At 45.6% G+C, this 18,692-nt stretch overlaps 1 protein-coding gene across 1 annotated transcript in view; it reads left to right on the top strand.

Annotated features, from left to right (window-relative positions):
• RELN (reelin) overlaps positions 1-18,692 on the top strand; it is a 1,711,021-nt gene that overhangs the window by 322,155 nt on the left and 1,370,174 nt on the right. The gene's annotated exons all lie outside the window — the stretch shown is intronic.

The raw sequence follows: 18,692 nt of genomic DNA, 5'->3' as shown, positions 1-18,692 counted from the left end.
ACACTGTTATCCATTGCCAGTTAGTCTCCAGCCTTCCTCTGGAGCATGGCTTCCACACTGCTATCCATCGCCAGGTACAGTCTCCAGCCTTCCTCTGGAGCATGGCTTCCACACTGCTATCCATCGCCAGTTAGTCTTCAGCCTGCCTCTGGAGCATGGCTTCCACACTGCTATCCATTGCCAGTTACAGTCTCCAGCCTTCCTCTGGAGCATGGCTTTCACACTGCTATCTATTGCCAGGTACAGTCTCCAGCCTTCCTCTGGAGCATGGCGTCCACACTGTTATCCATTGCCAGTTAGTCTCCAGCCTTCCTCTGGAGCATGGCGTCCACACTGTTATCCATTGCCAGTTAGTCTCCAGCCTTCCTCTGGAGCATGGCGTCCACACTGGTATCCATTGCCAGTTAGTCTCCAGCCTTCCTCTGGAGCATGGCTTCCACACTGTTATCCATTGCCAGTTAGTCTCAAGCCTTCCTCTGGAGCATGGCTTTCACACTGCTATCCATCGCCAGTTACAGTCTCCAGCCTTCCTCTGGAGCATGGCGTCCACACTGTTATCCATTGCCAATTAGTCTCCAGCCTTCCTCTGGAGCATGGCGTCCACACTGTTATCCATTGCCAGTTAGTCTCCAGCCTTCCTCTGGAGCATGGCGTCCACACTGTTATCCATTGCCAGTTAGTCTCCAGCCTTCCTCTGGAGCATGGCATCCACACTGTTATCCATTGCCAGTTAGTCTCCAGCCTTCCTCTGGAGCATGGCTTTCACACTGTTATCCATCGCCAGTGCAGTCTCCAGCCTTCCTCTGGAGCATGGCTTTCACACTGCTATCCATCGCCAGTTACAGTCTCCAGCCTTCCTCTGGAGCATGGCGTCCACACTGTTATCCATTGCCAATTAGTCTCCAGCCTTCCTCTGGAGCATGGCGTCCACACTGTTATCCATTGCCAGTTAGTCTCCAGCCTTCCTCTGGAGCATGCCGTCCACACTGTTATCCATTGCCAGTTAGTCTCCAGCCTTCCTCTGGAGCATGGCTTTCACACTGTTATCCATCGCCAGTGCAGTCTCCAGCCTTCCTCTGGAGCATGGCGTCCACACTGTTATCCATTGCCAGTTAGTCTCAAGCCTTCCTCTGGAGCATGGCGTCCACACTGTTATCCATTGCCAATTAGTCTCCAGCCTTCCTCTGGAGCATGGCGTCCACACTGTTATCCATTGCCAGTTAGTCTCCAGCCTTCCTCTGGAGCATGGCGTCCACACTGTTATCCATTGCCAGTTAGTCTCCAGCCTTCCTCTGGAGCATGGCTTTCACACTGTTATCCATCGCCAGTGCAGTCTCCAGCCTTCCTCTGGAGCATGGCTTCCACACTGCTATCCATTGCCAGTTAGTCTCCAGCCTTCCGCTGGAGCATGGCTTTCACACTGTTATCCATCGCCAGTTACAGTCTCCAGCCTTCCTCTGGAGCATGGCTTCCACACTGCTATCCATTGCCAGTTACGCTCCAGCCTTCCTCTGGAGCATGGCTTTCACACTGTTATCCATCGCCATTTACAGTCTCCAGCCTTCCTCTGGAGCATGGCGTCCACACTGTTATCCATCGCCAGTTACAGTCTCCAGCCTTTTTTTTGTTGCAGATTTATATAGCGCTTACTCGACCCGAAAGGTATTGGAGTGTTTTACATGAGCACTGGTTACGTTATACAAGGACACATTCATTCAGATGACGTGATTTGCCCAGAATCATAGGAAGCTGAGCCGACACCGAGTCTCAAACCTGGTTTCCCAGCTCCAAAGTCGGCCGCTCTGGCTGTAATACCACAACCTCCCCCCACCTTCCTCTGGAGCATGGCTTCCACTCTGCTATCACAACATTTTACAATGTCTTTCCTGCATGGGCATAAAAGGGAAATGTTTAATTGGCGCAGATGGTGCTCAATTAGTAAAAGTATAAATGACAGGCCCTAAAATCTAAGAAGCCTGCAGCATAGAACTACAGAATGTCAGGAATGCTGAATGACAAGACTGTGCATCTTTAATCCACATCCTGCCTTTTTTCTAGACTCTCTGCCCAGTTATCTCACTCTACCGATTGTTTTTCATCTCTGCCTTTTCCGCTTGTCACTGTTTTCCGTCTTTCTCTTCCTCCGTTTTTCTCCCTTTTGTATCCTTCTCTCTCTTGTTCTGGGACAAAGTCTAATGATTTAAAAATGTGTACCGATGGTCCCACCTGCAACCACTGACTGAAATTAATCACAGGGCTTAGCTCACGCTCTATGTGAGCTGTAAAGTTACCAACAAAATATTCAAGTATTTTATTTTATTTGATTTAGACCTCTGCTGAGGTCACCAAATACTTTAAAATACAATGTGTTAAAAACAATGTTACATAATTGTTTTTAACAAAATGTATTTCAAATTGTTCGTTGACCTCAGCAGAGGTTTAAATCATATAAAATAAAATACTTGAATACAAACAACAGAACAAAGTACGCACTTTTTTCAGAGCAGAAGATGAGTGAAGCGTTCTGCTCCCTGCAGGTCTCAGCAAGGAATGTCTGGCCAGGCTGGCTGCGGTGAAGCGAGGGCAGGTCTGATGTCCCCGGCTCATTTCACTTCCAGTGCCCAGCCACTCCTTGCCTCCTCTTACACTGAGGTGCACAGAACCCTTTGTGACTAGGGCCTGGGTTATATATGGGAGAAGGTCCCCGCTCAGGACGTGTATGGCTCTTCCGAACACACGACAGCCTCTGAAAGGACGAGCAATCAATTATTCAAAGCTTTCAAAGTCAATCATACAATACACTCGGGGATGTGAGACGTGTCCTGTGACCTATATTATGCAGTCTGCACGTCGTTGTCGCAAGCCTTCGGAATCTTTGGAACAAAAGACAGAAAATGAAGTCTGTCGCGCGACAGAAACACGGCCCGAGTCTCACATTCCATGCTAAAAACACCATGTCTTGCCCCAGACGTCTCTGACTGTTTAGTGGCATCGCAAGGCCTGTACTAGAATCAGATTTGCTAATACTGAGCAAGCGAGATAAGAGCCACGCCGGCGCCTCACTGGTTGGCAAAAGATAACGCTCTGCAAAAAGGGCTAAGGATGCTCTACAACGCATTAAACAAAGGAAAGGGAAAGGCACACGTTTGCTGACTAACCACAAAGGTACTACAGGTGTAGAAAATAAACAGCAGCGCAAGCCATGACTCTAACAGCAGACGAACTAGGAGCAAATATACTCCTTCAAAGTGGTTTCTAAGGACATTGCGAGCCTTGTGGAGGTGGAAGAAATGGTGAAGGGACTTCTACCAAAATATTGAGGTTTTAATATTTATCTGCACTTATGTCAACTGACAGTATATCACGACAGAAAGCTGATAATGAGTTAGACTAGTAAATCTGCACTCTTCTAATTTATGTTTAACTTCATGGTATGTTGGAAGTTGATATTGTGCACTCAATGTAAATTAGCACCAATATTGGTAAGCTCAATATTAATAAAGGCTTCATACACTTAATGCTATCTCCCCATACCTGGATTTAAAGCATGTGTTTGGTTTAGGTCAACATGTACATTTAAACCCTACTGGACATAATAGGATTATTTTTTGCCATGTTAACTGGATTGGTACCACGTGGCTTGCTTCAGAGTGGAACCGAATTATGAACGGACAGCAAAATCTTGGATGTAACATATATCTGGATCAGGGATTCCAGAGAAGGCAATCACATGCATTAGTCAAATCCTTGCAAACTGGTTTGACTTCCAGGGCCTTACTGAACTGTAGGCATCCCTGTCTTCTGAAAAGTTAGTGGATGGTGCACAGTTGGGCAACTAAAGCCATAGGAATGATCCACTTGACTTTGCACAATTGAAGAATGAGATAAGTTTGTGCAGTGTTGAAAAATGTGATTGTAACTGCTTGAACCAACAAAATATCATTTAAAAAACAAAATGAACCAAGATGGACGTTTGGGTTATTTCCTGTTGATTATTCTGGAATATATTTCCAGTATACACTGAGTCACCTTATAGAACGTCCAAATGCTTAAAAAAAGCACCTTAAATTTATTGTGCATTGGCACCGGGATCCAATGCTGTTTATAGAACTCAGGTTTGGTTCATCATATTGTGTTAGCATGATCTAATTGGGTAGTACCAGCAGTCTCAAAAGATGTGTGCATTGAAAAGTAGCAAAAAAAGGAGTATACAGTTTCTTACCAGGTGGAGGCAGAATGTAAGCCTTTTACCACTTGGGCCATCTGAAGCTTCGGTAATAGAGGAGTTGAGAGACCAGGATGTTGAACCTTTGGGAATGATGTGTATAACTCACCAATTTAAACAGGTCACTGGACTAGTCGTTGAGATTATGGTTATGATCCTCATCCATGCCTCAGTTGCGAACAAGGCAAACATACTCTCTTCTTTGACAACCAGCATACTCAGGATGCCATCAAAGGTAAAAGGGAGTGCGGATGAAGGCACAACATTTACAATTGAGTTGTGAAAGATGCTCTCAAATAGTTCTTACATTGGACTTAAAAATAATGCATGGCGTAGTCGTTGTGTGATAATTTTCCCAAAAATGTTTTGGTTTTGCCTCTGTAAAACACTAGAACAAACTATTTTCTTTACCTGCTTAAGAGCTTAACATTTTGTAAAATAGATCAGAGCTCTTCCAGCAATCAGGGTTCAGACTCTGCTGCTCAAAACAACAGAGCCACAAACTGGGGTTGTCAAAGCGTCAACACAAGGTGGTATACTGCCTACTTCTTACAGTTTGCATGCATGAAGTCTTCAGGAAAGTTGGAAATAGATGTTGTAAAAGGAAGCAACTTCTTAGGCTATGCAGGATTACCCTCTCAAAGAAATATCAAAAAGGGGGAGTGAAGAGGTGGTGCAACTCGGCACCTCGGTGGGCTAATCCTCCTCTTATGAAAGCATAAATAATCAACAAAGACCACCTGAAAAAAATATATTCAATATATATTCCGATGTTGTTGGAATATACTCAGTGTGTTAAAATACCCCTCACACACCAAAAGGGCCCTTGGTGTCATGCTTCATCATCGGGGTCTTCCCGCCCCCGCTGCGGGACGGGGCAGTGCTGCGACAAGCGGCTACGCCGGAGCACCTTTTTATTGTGAGTACTATGTGAGTGATAATGGAGTGAGTGTCAGTGGGGTCAGGAGTGATAAGCAGTGAAGTTAAAAGATACCTGGCCTGGTGTATAGAAAAAATTATTTAATAGGCACTGGCTGGTATCGTTAAAAGGGGTGAGGCGGAGGGCAAGAACGAGTTACTAGTCTTGCTCTCCTGTGTGGGTCAACATGTTTCGGGGCGACATGCCCCTTCGTCAGGACCGGGTATATAGATCCCCCTGTCACTCACTAATGCGCTCCCACAGATAGAGAGTGAAATGTATGATCAATGTGTATGGATAAATTTTATGGATACACGTGAAAAAGCTAGCTCAGTACTACTGATGATATAAGCCTGAAAGGATAAGAACACAGGATTTAGAAAGAGCGCGGATCCCAATGCGCTTTACTAATGAATACCTGTAAGGAAGGAAAATACAAAAAAGAAACACACTTTATAGGCTGTTACATGGCACGCCAAAGGATTCTTGGGGGGAACCAGGATTGCCGAGATGGAAAGAAGAAAATTTCTAAAAAGTGAAAACATACATTGATGGGCTTTTTGCATGGCCAGCCAAGGATTTCAAGGGGGGGGCCAGGTTGCAAGAAATTGGGAAAAATTGGAAGGAATACACACACATGTATACACACACAACAGTATAGAGCATCAGAAACTAGCGGTAAGATGCCTATTCAACTAGATACATACTTTTTGCATGAGGAGACAATGCCCCATGAGCCAAGCTGGGCGAAGGGTAAAGAGGGTCCAACTGTGGGAAGGAATGGAGAAAAGGCAGAGATAGTATTGCCAGGACCTAGATTAGCAATTTACACTAAATAGATTAGAGTAGTGTATTCCAGGTCAGGTCTATCGGCTGTGCCGTACTTCCTCAACCCCCACACCTCAGTGCTTCCTCCTTCGTCAGTGGCTTCCGTGGTAATGGTAAGCCTGGGCGGGGTGGGTCTTTTATAGTCTGGAAAAGGCTTGATGATTGAGCCCTGATTGAATAACTCGAAACCGATGTGAGCGTTCGGTCGAGTGGTTAGGGCTAGTGACAAAAGCGGCCATTGTTAAATGTCCGAGGTCTGCTGGGCGGAGGTAGGTTTACAGGGATAATTGCCAGAATCTGTATGTTTTTGTCTTAGTTGGGTAGCGGTAAGCACAGGGTGTCGGTAGATCGCTAGGATACACCCTTGGTCCGTGCAGGAAAGGGTATCGTCGTCTGCCGGTGAAGCTCTGTACTGAGTATTCACTCGGCGCATATAAACCTGTATTTCTGTCTAAGCGGGCATTATTCTACAAAAATTAAAATTTAAAATTAAATACAGTGTCAATTTAGAAAACGACACCATTGTCTCCGTCAAGCAATCTCAGTAACCTGCGAGCTGGTGCAGGTCAACATGATTCAAAATATGCATTTCTTCTGTACTGTGTGCCATAACGTCTGCAAAAACGTGAAATTAGAACTATTCTCTCTGAGCAGCTGCTATAAAACCAAGAGCGGCTCCAGTTTGAATAACCTGCAGACTGGCATAGTGGAACTTGTTTTGAAAATATAGTGGAACTTGTTTTGAAAATATGTATTTTAATTTTAAATTTTAATTTTTGTAGAATAATGCCCGCTTAGACAGAAATACAGGTTTATATATATTTTTTTGTTCCGCCCTGTTCCACCAGAAGAATAACAAGAAAGTAGTTTGCCTCGAATGGGGCTTTCTTCTTTTTTTCTTAAGCAGCCCACGAGTAGCGCGAAGGAAAGCCTCCCGCGCACGCGCGGAGATAGACTGGAAGCGCAGCACCACTGCGCATGCGCCGAGTGAATACTCAGTACAGAGCTTCACCGCGCATGCGCCCCTGTCGGCAGACGACGATACCCTTTCCTGCACGGACCAAGGGTGTATCCTAGCGATCTACCGACACCCTGTGCTTACCGCTACCCAACTAAGACAAAAACATACAGATTCTGGCAATTATCCCTGTAAACCTACCTCCGCCCAGCAGACCTCGGACATTTAACAATGGCCGCTTTTGTCACTAGCCCTAACCACTCGACCGAACGCTCACATCGGTTTCGAGTTATTCAATCAGGGCTCAATCATCAAGCCTTTTCCAGACTATAAAAGACCCACCCCGCCCAGGCTTACCATTACCACGGAAGCCACTGACGAAGGAGGAAGCACTGAGGTGTGGGGGTTGAGTAAGTACGGCACAGCCGATAGACCTGACCTGGAATACACTACTCTAATCTATTTAGTGTAAATTGCTAATCTAGGTCCTGGCAATACTATCTCTGCCTTTTCTCCATTCCTTCCCACAGTTGGACCCTCTTTACCCTTCGCCCAGCTTGGCTCATGGGGCATTGTCTCCTCATGCAAAAAGTATGTATCTAGTTGAATAGGCATCTTACCGCTAGTTTCCGATGCTCTATACTGTTGTGTGTGTATACATGTGTGTGTATTCCTTCCAATTTTTCCCAATTTCTTGCAACCTGGCCCCCCCCTTGAAATCCTTGGCTGGCCATGCAAAAAGCCCATCAATGTATGTTTTCACTTTTTAGAAATTTTCTTCTTTCCATCTCGGCAATCCTGGTTCCCCCCAAGAATCCTTTGGCGTGCCATGTAACAGCCTATAAAGTGTGTTTCTTTTTTGTATTTTCCTTCCTTACAGGTATTCATTAGTAAAGCGCATTGGGATCCGCGCTCTTTCTAAATCCTGTGTTCTTATCCTTTCAGGCTTATATCATCAGTAGTACTGAGCTAGCTTTTTCACGTGTATCCATAAAATTTATCCATACACATTGATCATACATTTCACTCTCTATCTGTGGGAGCGCATTAGTGAGTGACAGGGGGATCTATATACCCGGTCCTGACGAAGGGGCATGTCGCCCCGAAACATGTTGACCCACACAGGAGAGCAAGACTAGTAACTCGTTCTTGCCCTCCGCCTCACCCCTTTTAACGATACCAGCCAGTGCCTATTAAATAATTTTTTCTATACACCAGGCCAGGTATCTTTTAACTTCACTGCTTATCACTCCTGACCCCACTGACACTCACTCCATTATCACTCACATAGTACTCACAATAAAAAGGTGCTCCGGCGTAGCCGCTTGTCGCAGCACTGCCCCGTCCCGCAGCGGGGGCGGGAAGACCCCGATGATGAAGCATGACACCAAGGGCCCTTTTGGTGTGTGAGGGGTATTTTAACACACTGAGTATATTCCAACAACATCGGAATATATATTGAATATATTTTTTTCAGGTGGTCTTTGTTGATTATTTTAGGATTACCCTCTCAGTCAGAGGAACTTGGGCTCAATGTTGGTGCCAGTATCTCTAATTGCTGATTCTTGACAACTGCAAATAGCGCTAATTGAAATTTATAGGCAGAGCTTTAAAGTGGCAGTGGTCAAACTCTTGAACCATTACACTAAAAACTAAAAAAGGCTACTGAACAACTTCTCCAGCTTCAGGTGCAATTTAAAACACCACCTGCTTAAGTTACAGGCATAAGCAGCAAGATCCCTATATCTGGTCTTACTTGAAAATCATCATACTTTGAGTCCTGCTGCAACACTTCTGATCTGTGACTTCTTTGTCTATACGCTGTACAAATCATTGTTTGCTGTCCTTTTTGAGTTTCATTCCTGCTGTACTCTTTTTATGTTGGTTAGATCATTTTACGTATATATTTTCTTAAATGCTTATGCCACACTTGAGAAAAAGAGGAAATAATGGCCTATATCCTCTTTGCAGCGAATGTTTGGCATGATCTGGTTACATGTCACAAAGCAAAACTAATATTTCTAAAAAAGCCACAATTTTATAAGGGGACGTTTCTGCCTCAGACCGTAGTTCAGAAGCATAATGTATTTCGTATGAACTTGCGATTCCCACATCCGAACTTAGGGGCCCATTAGGATGGCGGGCGGATTGCCCCCGCCAGGCTGGCGGTAGCCACCGCCAGCCTGGCGGGGGCAATCCGCCCGCCATCCTCTCCTGAATGCCCCCCTGCCGTATTAGTATGGCGGGGGGACCACGGCGGACGGAAAGACCGTCCGCCGCTTTTCGGCCCCGGTCGCCTTGCGGCCGGGTAAGGAAAAGGTTTAATATGGTGTTGGTGTCTATTAGACACCGCCAGGCATATTAGCATGGGCCAGGACAGATGCCTTTCCGTGGCTGCGATGCCGCCTCGGAAAGGCATGCGGTCTTCACTTTGGGGGCCCCCTGCGGGCCCCCGGAGTGACGGACAGGTGGGAGGTGCACACGGGGGGTACCTGTGTACCCCCCTGCATTTGCATTAACAAAGTGGCAGGCACCGCGCGGTGCCTGCCGCTTTGGTAATGCAAATGCATTGGTGCATATTCAGCATTGTGGCGGGCGATGCTGAGTGCAACGCCCGCCACAATGCTGAAAATGCAGAATGCGCCCGCCACAGTGGCGGGCGCATCCTAATACCCCCCACGGGACCCCCACCCTTATGGCGGGTGGTCCCAAATACCGATAGGATGGCGGGCGGACTATGTCCGCCCGCCATCCTAATGGACCCCTTAGTTCAAATTCTGGTAGCCAGCAGATAAATTTTTTTTATTGATTTAACAGGAGAACTATACTGGTTTCCTACACAATACCAAATATAGCCCCATATCAAATTGGACAAATAAGACAAGGAAGCACACAGTGTACAGCATGATACCGCTGTACAACACTCACCATACAGCTACTGCTTCTGGGGTAACCCCGTCAAAAACCTCAAATGATTACAAAAAGTAGGTCGATTTGAATAAAATATGAGAACTTACAAAAGATGATGGGCCAAAGACACGATGTACGAGTGCATAACTAATACCCGTGTATTTTAATAACTATCTCCAGAAAGTGGACACTGAGAAAGCAACTCATCGCCCGGGTCAGTTGCCAAAACAATGCAGACTAAATAGGACTATGTCATCTAAAACCAAAGGAAATGGGATAGACGCAAATACCATTAAAAACAATTTGATGATTGTGCCTTCAATACTAGTAGAATACTACAGTGGAATCAACAGTCAATATCCGCAAAATAATAACATAATTTCTGAAATTATGCAGAAAACTGAAGAAAAATGTGTTCATGAACCAAAAGTATCATACATTTTAGATTGTATTTTTTCTAAACATTCCAGGGCAATCGTATGTGATTTAAGTTAAGTACGTGCTTTTCTGCACAATTCTTACTCAACCATTTGTATATACAAATTTTGTCAACCCTTTAATCCCGTTTACTCTCTTCCAATCTTAAGCGAGGACACATTTTAATATGAAAAATCCCTAGGTATGCGGATGTGTGCCCTATTTTCTTACAGCAGAACAGGCATCATTCATTATATCGTTAGAGACAATCCTATAACTGCGGCTCCAAAACCTTTATGTTATGCCACATCTAAAACTCTTGTCTATTAACAAATCAATATATTAAGAAGACTTCAGCAGTATTAAAATACATAGATATGTTCGAATGCATTAAAACTGGTAGAGACATATTAGGTACAAAACCTTTATAGCACATACAATATACAAATATTTAGTATTTTCTATGCACCAGAAATTGTATGAGAATGCAATCTGATATTTACATTTTTCAAGTCCGTTGATAGAATTCTAAGATCAAATGGTAATTTTACTACAAACTAAAAGAGGCATTGGCTAAGCCCTTAGGACTGGCTTACAATAGGTTGTGCAGGTTTTTGTACTGTCAAGCCAGACCAAAACAATTATTTTGGCCTTACTGCTTGAAGACCTATTTCATGAAAGTGCTGACCAACATATCTTGACAACGTCACACATTTTTGTTTTACAAATTTTGACTACAAACATGCATATTTAACATGATGTGAGGTACTCCTTTAAACCTCTATGTATATTTCATAGTGGTGTTACAAGAATTCGAACAGAAGGTGAAATTTCTATTACATCTAAAAGAAAACAAAATACATTTGGTAACAATATTTCTGATGTATACATAATCTTCCAGAAGATTCCTCTGCTTATGAGAATCTTTCCAGGCACCATAATGATCTAAAAAATCTTTTCCCCAGCAATACCTGCCCAACAACGCCAGGTGGCGCCTTATAGCTTCAGCCACAACTCCACCCACCAGATGTCACAACATCAGAATATATTAGGTGACAACCTGCTTGTGGACATCAGTTCCTGGTACTTTTCCATGCTCCATTGAGACATGCGAAAGGAACCGAGAGAAAATCATTGACAGCAACAATAACAGCACAAAATGTCTTTGCATAACTTTAGATCTTATTATGAACTGCACTAAAACATCAGGGGAAGAAGGTTGGTGGTGAGGAATCTGCAGGATGATTTTGTATCTACCATAAATATCGTTACTGAAGGTAAGTAACGTCTTCCTCTGATGGATATCTTCCTGAAGCTTCCTCACCTTATGAATAAATCCCAAATCATGGTAGGTTGGCCCATCAGCCAGACAGATTAAGTAAGGGAGTCTTATAACACAACTCTGGCAACATACCTGTCACCACATATGTGGCCTGTGAGGCAGGAATGTTTTGCTAAAGAATGCAGGGCTGATGAGCCCACTGGGCATACAACAGTCACCAATACAACTTTAAGGAGAGCCATGGAAGCACCAATGGCAATAATTGACTAGTCATGAATGCCCTCCAGAGTGTATTTCTCAGCCAAGACATTGCGGATCTTAATATAGAGGATAACCCAATGACAAATGGTGCTTTTGCTCTCTGTCTTGACCTTTTTAGAACTGGCAAGGCCCACAAAGAGCTTATCATCCACTCTGTCATTTCACGTATGACCGCCCGGACTCGTTCCTGACCGGTTGGTCCCTCCGCGCTCCTCTCCCATTGCTGCTGCCTGCCCTTGGTGAACTTCGCACCCCTAACTGGACACTACGGTATCGCCTGCGCTTTGTAATATTAGCGTATTAATATTTTAGAAGCAGATAAACATAACGTAGGCTCCGCATTGTAATTGTATTGTTATCATAGCGCATGGAATTGTAGCGCCGCCCGCCCTGCTTTGTGCACAGTGCATTGTGTACGCGACTTTGTGTGTTTACTTTTACCAGCAACTGCAAGTAGTTCGATTGCACTCTCGGTGCCACAGGCGATTTGCTGCCCCTACCTCGCCTCCCCTTTGACCTCCATTTTGTTCTGTCTTGTTGTTCCCAGGCACGCCCCTCCTCCCCGCTACCGCCTCCCAGCTGCTGACCCTCCCACGCTCCGCCCCCTCCACCATCCATTAAATGCCAGATGTCCCAACGAGCAGCGTCCACGCGCTGCGGCCGCGCCGAAGGTGCGCCAAAGGTAAGCCCGTCTACGCCCGTCCGCGCCTGGACCGCGCCCAGCGCCCGTCCCCCTGCTCTATGCCGCCCCCAACCCCCCAGAGTAACTTATGATGCCGCTACTCTCCTCGCCCTCAACCCCGGACGCACCCCACTTTGCTGCGAAGCTACCCCAGGACGTACCCACGGCCCATTCGCCTGCCTCTCCTGCAAGTTCAACTGCTTCAGGACCCTCACCAAACACACTTCCTCCACGCACAGCTCCGAACCCAACGACTTGAAATGCATCCTACTGAACACCCGCTCGGTCCACAGACATGCAACCGAACTCTGGGACCTAATCGACACTGCGTCACCTGACATAGCCTTCCTTACTGAAACATGGATGAATGCTTCTTCTGCCCCCGACATCGCCATAGCCATACCGGACACTTACAAGATCATTCGAAAAGACCGCACCGATCAAACTGGAGGAGGCATCGCCATCGTCCATAGAAACACCATCAAAATTACATCCAGCTCTGACGACAATCTTGCAACCGCCGAACACCTCCACTTTCAGATCCACACCGACCCCAGGACCACACTTAGAGGAACCCTCATTTACAGGCCCCCAGGCACCCGATCTCAATTCAGCGACGACATCACTGACTTCGTCAGCCCGCACCCCCTCGCCTCCGAGAACTACATTCTTCTAGGAGACCTCAACTACCACCTTGACAACATTCTCGACAACAACACCACCACCCTTCTGGACAACCTGTCCAATCTCGGACTCAAACAACTTGTTGACACCCCCACTCACATAGCCGGACACACGCTCGACCCTATCTTCACCTCCAGCAAGCACATCTCCTTCGATCACACTACAGCTCTCCACTGGACGGATCACAGCTGTGTTCACTTCAGCTACAAAACAACCCTGACCCACAACCGTCCACAACCCATTCCCCGAAGAAAATGGAACAAAATCACCACCGACCAACTCCTCACATCACTCAGCCAAAACACTCCCACCCTAGCAACGGACCCAGACCTAGCGGCCACCAACCTCAGGCATTGGATTACCCACAGTGCGGACGAACTAGCACCCCTGAAAAAACACCAGTCGAAATCATCCAGCAAAAAAGCTCCCTGGTTCAATGACGACCTTAAAAAATCCAAGAAGACATGCCGCACCCTGGAGAAGAATTGGAGAAAAGAACCAACCTCAGACAACATGGCCTCCCTCAAGACAGCAACCCGCAAACACCACCAACTGATTCGATCCGCCAAGAAATCAGCATTAAAGGACCGTCTCGACAACAATTCTCATAACAGCAAGGAACTCTTCAACATCGTCAAAGAATTCACCAACCCCCCCGCAGCATCCAACGACATCACTAACTCCCAAGACCTCTGCGATGCGCTATCCTCCTTCTTCTACAACAAAATTACCGACATCCACAACAGCTTCAAGAATACTCCCAATGACCAACTCACCCCACCCCCTTCAGATCCCACCCCTCCAACTAACTACCTCAACTCCTGGAACCCTATCACCATTGAAGACACCATTCGCCTCATGAACTCAATCCACTCTGGCTCACCTTCTGACCCCTGTCCCCACTACATCTTCAACAAAGCTGACTCCATCATCGCTCCCCAACTCCGCGATGTCATCAACTGCTCCTTCAACTCCGCCACCTTTCCAGAAATATGGAAACACGCCGAACTCAGCGCCCTTCTGAAAAAACCAACAGCAGACCCCTCAGAACTGAAAAACTACCGACCCATTTCCCTCCTCCCTTTCCCGGCCAAAGTCATCGAGAAAGCTGTCAATAGCCAACTCGCAGCCTTCCTTGAATCCAACAACTCCCTAGATCCCTCACAGAACGGCTCTCGAGCCAAACACAGCACCGAAACCGCCCTCATTGCGGCGACCGACGACATCCGAACACTCCTGGACAACGGTGAAACAGTGGCCCTCATTCTACTCGACCTCTCCGCCGCCTTCGACACGGTCTGTCACAACACCCTCATACAACGCCTCAACAACATCGGCATACAAGGAAAAGCCTTGGCCTGGATCATCTCGTTCCTAGCCGGGAGAACCCAGAGAGTCCAACTCCCCCCTTTCTACTCAGAGCCCACCGAAGTCATCTGCGGCGTACCTCAAGGCTCCTCACTCAGTCCCACCCTCTTCAACGTCTACATGAGTCCCCTCGCCTCCATCGCACGTCAACACAATCTCAACATCATCTCCTACGCCGACGACACCCAGCTAATACTTTCCCTCACCAAAGACCCCAACACCGCCAAAAACAACCTTCACGAAGGTATGAAAGAAGTAGCCGAATGGATGAAACAGAGCCGCTTAAAACTCAACTCTGACAAAACGGAGGTGCTCATCCTAGGATCCTCCCCCTCAGCTTGGGACGACTCCTGGTGGCCTTCCGCTTTGGGATCTGCGCCCACACCCACAGACCATGCACGTAACCTTGGCTTCATTCTAGACTCCTCCCTCTCAATGTCCAGACAAGTCAACGCCGTATCGTCCTCCTGCTTCAACGTCCTCCGCATTCTCAAAAAGATCTTCCGCTGGATCCCCCTCGAAACAAGAAAGACTGTTACCCATGCACTGGTCACGAGTCGACTGGACTATGGCAACACACTCTACGCCGGAATTACAACAAAATTGCAGAAAAAGCTCCAGCGCATCCAAAACGCATCAGCGAGACTCATATTAGACATCCCGCGCCGAGAGCACATCTCCGGTCACTTAAAAAACCTCCACTGGCTTCCCGTCAACAAAAGAATTACCTTTCGCCTTCTTACCCACGCACACAAGGCCCTCTATAAGCTAGGACCCGAATGCCTCAACACCCGACTGTCCTTCTACAATCCCATCCGCCAACTAAGATCATCCAATCAAGCCCTCGCCGCAGTCCCGCGCATCTGAAAAACCACCATGGGTGGCAGATCCTTCTCCTTCCTGGCTGCCAAGACCTGGAACTCACTCCCCACCCACCTCCGCCTTACTTAGAATCACATCTCCTTCAGAAAAGAACTGAAAACATGGCCATTCGATAAACAGTAAACCCCTCCCTCCAGCGCCTTGAGACCCTCTGGGTGAGTAGTGCGCTTTATAAATGCATGAACTTGAACTTGAACGTAAGATTGATGAATAAGGGGAAAGTATGTCTGGGTTCCAGTCTATGTAGCTGCTCATCTTCTTTGGTGGGATGTGTAGGAGGAAAGAAGGATGGTAGTGTTAGACTGGGCCATGTTGAAATCCAGATACTACTTTGGAAAAGATGAATGGCCAGGTATGAAGGACCAACGTATTAATGTAGAAAACAGTGAAAGTTGGATGAACTGAGGGTGCCAGAAGTTCTTTAACACTACACAGACAATGTTTCCACCAAAACATTGACTTGAGAGTCAAAAGTCATACTGGACAATGGTATATCAGATCGATTGGGAATGCAATTAAGAAAGTCAGTACACAATTCAAACCCCACAGAGGAATATTGTGGGAGGAAAGTAAATCATTTAAAATGTGCACATCTATGGATGTTATAACCAGGTAAGGCTGATCCAGGATACATATGAAGGTGGACAAAACAACCTAACAGCACGTAACAGTAGCCACTGTCAGACCCTGCCATGCAAGAGTCAGAACGAACTGAAGGATGTTGGAAAGTTGAGATTTAAAGGATCATGAGTTTCATCTGGCACCAGCAAACACATTTCTTCCAGTGGCCCACATAAATGGATTTGATAGTGGGTTTCCTGGTAGCTAAGATGGCATATGCAGCTTCATCAGTAAAGCAAAATAACTCAGTTGCCTTGCATGCAGCCATGGCATTTGGGGATTGGAGCAGAGGACAAGACAATATTGCTGCAAGATCTGACCCACCCAGTACAAAAGAGGAAGAAGTGGCTCAATCCACTCCATTTGCATTTTGTACATCAAGATATAAGTTAGAATCAGTATTATTGGGGAAAGCCATTATCAACCACAGAGTAATCATCATCTGCCGGCCATAATCCATGATATAGCATTGTAAGGGCATGAGTCAGAGATAACTATTTTCTATCCAAGCAAATTTCTGAGCCATAAGAAATTGTTCAGTCAAAGGTTTATCATCAAAACATACCTTCACTTTCTCTTTATCCACCCAGATAATCTTAGCGAATGTTGGAAGGCTTCAAAAGAGACACTGGCATCATCTAAAAAGGTGGCATCTAGGTTGGCTTCAAAGAGGGGTCGACCAGGCAGGTGATGGCACCTTGGCTTGCCTCAACATCTTCATCGGCACTGGGGCTGCAGCCAGTGGAGACTCAAAAGCTGGAATGTATCAGGGTTGGAGCTAATAAAATCATCAAGTGTGCAGGACCAGTCTCACCCTTGAACAGTGACCCAGGCGGTATCAGAGCCAGCCTGACCAAATTCAGCATTGTTAACCTCAAGACCTCAACCTGCGTAGGATCAGCCGATAGAGTCAGGACCTCCAGTCACTAGTTTAACTTTAGAATTTCTTCCTTCAAGGAGAAACAGCCTGGCCTAGGGAAACACGATCAAGACTCTGTCCAGTGGCGGAAGCAGGACAGTTTGCTTATAGAAGATTATTTCTCTTTTCTATGGCACTTTTTGTGTTTTTTGTCAGAGATCCTTTTTGGAGATCGTCCCCTCTCAGGAGATTAACCTGGCTGTCAAGGAGAATTCTTCATTGTACCCCTCTGAGTACTGGCCAATAACTGCTTGGAGGCCCACTACTTGATAGCTTTAAGGCTTTGTGGAGCTTTGCATTCCGAGTCAAAACACCACATGCAGATGTCATATAGGTCCAACTGATACATTTTCTTTCGGTATATGCAACAGGGTTTAAACCTCAAAATCTTATGAGGAAACAATTGACCTAGTCTCTGTTAAAATGCTGAGGAATTTCGGCAATGAAATACAGAGAGGGCTCTGGACCCATGTCGATGACAAAGAGAAAAACAGGAACCAACTAATGTCTAAACCTCTGATGTTGCGACATCTAGTGGATGGAGTCATTTCTGAAGCCGCATGGCACCACCTGGTCGAGCAGGAGAACTATTGCTGAGGAAGAGTGTTCCAGCCCAGTCTGTGCCTGAAGGATATCATAAGGTGAGCAGTCTGCGGGAAGATGTATCCAACAAAATAGTTTGGTTAACTAGTAGCCACAGATGGATAGGGCCACAGTGAACAACGCTGTGATATCCTCAAAATGTGGCTGTGAATATGGATACAGCACTAAAACAGCTAAACAACCGCATTAAGCAGGTCGCTACACAAACCTTACATTGAATTGAATAATTAAATATATCTTATATGCCAGCTGTGATGTCTCTGAGACTATGTATTCTTCGAGTTCGTTTCAGGGCCCTTCTAGGAGAAGAATTTAATTTTGTAGTACAATTACTTGTAGTCTTATAATTCTATCACTAGACATGAAAAATGTATATCTCAAATTGCATTCTCATGCAATTTCTGGTGCATAGAAAAGATAGGAAGATAGATAGGAAGAAAGTAAATGGGATTAGGAAGGGTAGATTTAGGGGTACACAACTTTTACTTGTTGATCAAATGTACCTTAAATAAACGAGTCCTACCTTTGCAGTCTATTGGAAGTTATTGAAATGTGGTCATATTTTGGTAGGTACAAGGTTCAATTGGTGTGCTAAGTTTTCAGAGCAGATATCAGCTAAAGACTTTTACTTTAGATTTGTGTTTTTTCCAGGGCTAAGAATTAGTACAAATGAATGTTGATTTACAATCCGGTAATGCATACCAATACACATTCTGTGGCAGGGCGGAATAGTGGTTTTTTTTTACTTTGAGTAATACCAGATAGCCTAAATAAATTGTGCACTCTGTGGAATCCTTTGAACGTTTTAACTAGCTTTCCCTCATTTTTTTCTCTTATTTTGTAAGTTTAAGAAGTTGTATAAATTGTTTGGTTGTAGATAACACCAACACCATTTCTGCCAATAAAATGCGCTCTGCTAGTCAGAAATGTAAAAGTAAACATTAATATATTCATGTCAAATTGCAGAGTTTTCAATTACATTACTCTGTATCTGTTATGAGCCGGATTACTAGACCTATGATTTAACAAATTGAACTCACTGATGGAGCAGATCATTAGGCTGATTCTACATAGAACACTGCCATAGAAAGTATGTGGGGCTCAGGGAAGAGCCCTGAGGCACCCCACATTGG

The sequence above is a fragment of the Lissotriton helveticus genome, chromosome 1_1 (genome assembly GCF_964261635.1).
Source record: "Lissotriton helveticus chromosome 1_1, aLisHel1.1, whole genome shotgun sequence".
NCBI lineage: Eukaryota > Metazoa > Chordata > Amphibia > Caudata > Salamandridae > Lissotriton > Lissotriton helveticus.
This window is presented reverse-complemented; position numbering and strand designations above follow the sequence as displayed.